Genomic DNA, 4,338 nt, shown 5'->3' on the forward strand with positions numbered 1-4,338 from the left:
AGGAGCATTTCTCAGCTGGCAGGGCGGCCTGAGAAGGGGAGGGGGGAATGCAGCAGCACAGGGCCCATGGAATGCATGGACCATTGTGACACCGTGAGGCCTTGTGACACCAAGGGACCATTGTGACACTGTGGGGACCAGTGAGACCAAGGGACCATTGTTACACCATGGGGCTTCATGGAATCATGGAGAGCACTGTGATATTTCACTCGCCTCATGGAACAGGGGGACCATACTAAAGCTGTATGGTTCCATGGACACTAGGGACCATTGTGACACTGTGAGGCCCCATCTACAGAGGGTCCATTGTGACACCAAGGGGCCTCATAGAACTGTGGAGACCATTATGATGCTTTGGGGTGTCATGGAACCAAGGGGCCATTGTGACACAGTTGATGAGTTCTCTTAGAAGATGTGGTTGTAGATGCAAGGAGAAATGAGGTTAGAAATGATAGGTAACAGCCTGTCCCTCATGCTTCTCTCTTGCCACAGACGACAAAAGCAACAGCCATCTCTCCCCTGGCTCCTTCTGCTCCTGGACAAGAAGCCAAAAAGGAGCAAAATGAGCAGGACAACCACATGCGTCCAGCTGTGCTCACAGCACAGCCCAATCATTCCAAGAGACTAAGTGCCAGTTGTGGGTGCTGCTGTCTTTAGTGCAAGGCAGAGGTGCAAGTTTCTGAGCAGCCAGCACTTGCTGTTGCTGGCCGAGGATGCCAAGTGCTGGAGTCCTGCAGGATGTAGCCATTTCCTGTGGGCAGTGACAGCTCAAAATTGGCCTTTAACCTGTCATGCTGAGGCACCGAAGAGCTGGGGGCTCTGGATGACCCTTTGGCTGCCTGACTCAGTGAAGCTCTATTTCTGGGCTTCTGCAGTGCTTTGTCCAAGGGCACACATGGCAGTGCTGGAGATCCCAGGGCTATGTTGGTTTTTCCATCGTGGAAAGGTGTGTTTGGCTTGTGGAAGTGTTCTGCAGTATTCCTGAGGAGTTCTTCACTTGTACAGACTCTTTTGGCCCAGCTGTCTTTTGGCTTTTGATAAGCTGCAAGGAGATGACTGCGCTGTCCCTGAAGCTGTGGGGGGCCATTTCTGTCCCGTGTGGCCAAGGAAAGGAACTGCGCAGTTGCGAAGCCTTCTTGTCAGGCAAAAGGCAGAAGTGGCGAATTTCTGTGGCTCTGTTCCATGGTGAAGTCTGCAGCTTTGGAAAGTGCCTTGGAGCCTGGAGTGAGGGTGAAGCTGCAAGTCCTTGAGTGCTCTCTTGTGTTGCTCTGCACAGGAGGGACGTATTGAAATGGAGGATGCAGTATTTGAAGTCAGATGGGCAACTTTTTGGCTGGCCAGCTGCGTAGGCCAAAAGGAGCCAGGGGTGCTGCCCGTCCAGAGCAGCTGAACGTGAGGCAGCCTGTGGCCAGGTGGCCAAGAAGGCCAAGGGCATGGTGGGCTGTGTCAGCAGCAGAGGGGCAGCAGGAGCAGGGCACTGAGCGTTGACCTGTGCTGGGCAGCGCTGCGGCCACAGCTGCAGTGACTGCTGTGTGCAGTTGTGGCCCCTGTGAAGCAGAATGTCACTGAGGGGCTGGAGCGGGTGCAGAGAAGGACACGGGAGCTGATCAAGGGTGTGGAGCACAAGCCCAGTGACGAGGTGCTGAGGGAGCTTTAGTCTGGACAACGGGTGGCTCGTGAGGGGACCTTCAGCTTCTACTCTCTCCATTGAACTATTTTAGCCACTTTTTGTAGTTACTTTTTCCCCCCCTTTTTTTTAACTGCTATTTTGTCTTTGCTTGGAGAATGAGGCTTCTTCATTTTCTTTTTTTCCCATCCATGCTGCTTTTCCTCATTATTTTCTGTCCTTTTACAGGACTGGTACTGGTTCTGCTAGAATTTTAATTTCTAAGGTGTCACTGCTGTAGAATGAAATAGTTTTGCATGACAAGACATCATTCAGTGCTAGCACCTTGGTGCAGATGAAACTGTGTATTTCTTGGCCAGCCAGTATGGCATTTGAGATCACTTTCAGGTTATCAACGCCTGTGGCTTTTTGCAGCCCAGGGAATCAATTTGTTTTGTGTTCGGGAATTGAGCAGGATATCATTGGCCTTTTATTCCAACCGGTCCTCAGAGATCAGAGGAGCTGGGAGGGGCTGGGCAGCATTTCTGATTTCATCCACTTCAGCAGTGTCAGTGTGGTTGAGTCCAAGAGAAGAACTTGCTCAAGCACAGATGCAGAAAGAGTGCAGTTCTCAGTGCAATGCTCTGGGTCAGATCGTTTTCCATAAGTACCTACAAGCTCCAAATTCCCCAAGAGTGTGGTTTATTGAAGCAACAGGACAGCAATCTCAGGATTGCTGCTGAGTGGGGGCACTGCCTACCAAGTTTTGATGTGAGAGAGGACAGTAAAGACAGATTATAGTAGTGAGATCTACCTGTCTGTCTGTCTGTCTGTCTATCTATCTTCTATCTATCTATCTATCTATGTAACTTTTACATAATTGAATCTTCCCATCTCTGGGCCAAGGATGTTGGAGGTGCAAACCTCACCTAAAGCATCCCTTTCAGGAGAGGATTAGAGACATGTTCCGTGTACCAGTTCTGAGCAGGCAGAGATGTTTCCCCCTCCAGATATGGGGTTTTTCCCCCTCAAAGCTGTTTTCCTTCTCCGGCCTCTTCTGCCCTGAAGTCCCCACTTAATTCTTTAAATTTCTGCCTGTCCTAGAGAGGTGGAACAATTCCATGGTTAGGTGCTGTTTGGTGACTCTGCTCATACATGCATTACATGACACACGGTTTCCTTCACTGGCATCCCCAGGGGTGTGTAAGTGCATTCGTTAATTGGGGCCTTATGAGAGTCTCTGTTACTGCTGGTCAGAATTCTCAGTTGACAAAAGAGGGAGAAAAAACACCTTGGTCCTCTTCCATATACTGAGGCGGCTGTAGAGGCTCTGTGACATACATCAAAGTATCTTTGCACGCATCCCTATCTCCTGAATGACCAGGATTTCTAACAAGAGTGTAGATGTCAGAAAGGCAGGAATGCTGGTGCAGGCCCGAGGAGAACGTGAACTGCAGAAGTGTCTCTCACAAGGAGTGAGCTCAGCCAGGAAGCCACCTGCAGAGCCAGGATGGAGCTGTGGGACAGGGCTGGGTGTCAGTCACTACTGAAAGACAAAGAGGACATGGCAGGAGCAGAGGGAGGCCCTCACCAGAGCCTTGAGGAATGCCACACCTTCCCTGTCAGCTGCCTGAGAGGCTGTTGGAGCTTCAGTGCCAGATGGCCCCTGATTGTAGTGCCAGGGTCACTTTGGAATCTGTGCCTCCCCACGGGCAGAGAATGACCCAGGAGAGCAGCAGCACAGAGCTTTGGGAATGTGTGAGCCCATCAGTCTTTGAGTCTTGGCTCACAAATATCACATGGGAAGTTGAAACCCATTTTCTCTTGCTTTCTGTGAAGGTCTTTCTAGAGAAAGAGCAGGGGCAGACTGCTTATCAGAGATGCCATGCCAGGCTCAGGGAGAGCTGTTCCCAGCCCGAGAGCAGGAAGAGCAGCTCAGGCAGCAGGTGGAAGAGCCATAGCAGAATGGCCAGGTAAGCCTGACTGGCCAGGTGACAGAGGGAAGGGCAGGAAGAGGGGGATAAAACAGCTCTTGGGACTGAGGAGGCCAGGAGTCCCACAGGCACTGAAAGCACAGAGCCTTGGAATCTGCAGAGATCAGCACTGGGACAGGAGGTTTGCAGTGGAAGCAGAGGTGGGTAGGGAAGCAGAAAGACGTGGCTGAATAGATGTGATTTTGAGGCTGCAAGAGGAAAAAGCTGAGCATGATGGCAGCTCCCAGTCACTTGCTCTGCATTTGTGTGTACAGAACATCAAGGCAGAGCCACAAGCAGAGCTGCCCGAAGCTCAGAGTGCCATCATGGCAGTGAAGAGAAAGAACAAGGAAGACATGAGAAGAATTCAAGAGGAGATGAATCTCCATCAGCACAGGGGCGATCAACAAAACCAGGTGAGAGAAAGAGTGGCAGCCACTCCACTCATGAAACTTCCTCTCCATTGTTGTTTACAAACCATCAAGGAAGATGTGCAGGCAGAGCTGCAGGAATCTGAAGCTAGGAACAAGGCAAGGGAGAAGAGGCTGGAAGAAGAAATGAAAATCATCAGAGAGAAAGTTAATCACCTCCCTCAGGCTCTACAAAAGCAAGTGAGTGAAGGAGGGACAGCCACTGCAGTCACCAAACTGATGCTTTCTGCCCTTCTTGCCTTTCAGTGCAGAGCAGCAGGGAGTGGGGCCGTGCCTCTGAGTGCCATCCTGCTCTAGTATATATCACAGTCACTCTGAAGGACATTTC

General features: G+C 50.9%; 1 long non-coding RNA gene across 1 annotated transcript; it reads left to right on the forward strand.

Moving 5' to 3' along the window:
* Nucleotides 1-350: 350 nt before the first annotated feature.
* LOC135293124 (uncharacterized) lies at nt 351-4,117 on the forward strand. Its single transcript, XR_010355256.1, has 3 exons — nt 351-441; nt 3,446-3,579; nt 3,855-4,117. It is a non-coding gene; the product is annotated as an uncharacterized LOC135293124 (long non-coding RNA).
* Nucleotides 4,118-4,338: the final 221 nt, after the last annotated feature.

The sequence above is a fragment of the Passer domesticus genome, unplaced genomic scaffold (assembly GCF_036417665.1).
Source record: "Passer domesticus isolate bPasDom1 unplaced genomic scaffold, bPasDom1.hap1 HAP1_SCAFFOLD_79, whole genome shotgun sequence".
In the NCBI taxonomy this organism is placed as follows: Eukaryota; Metazoa; Chordata; class Aves; order Passeriformes; family Passeridae; genus Passer; species Passer domesticus.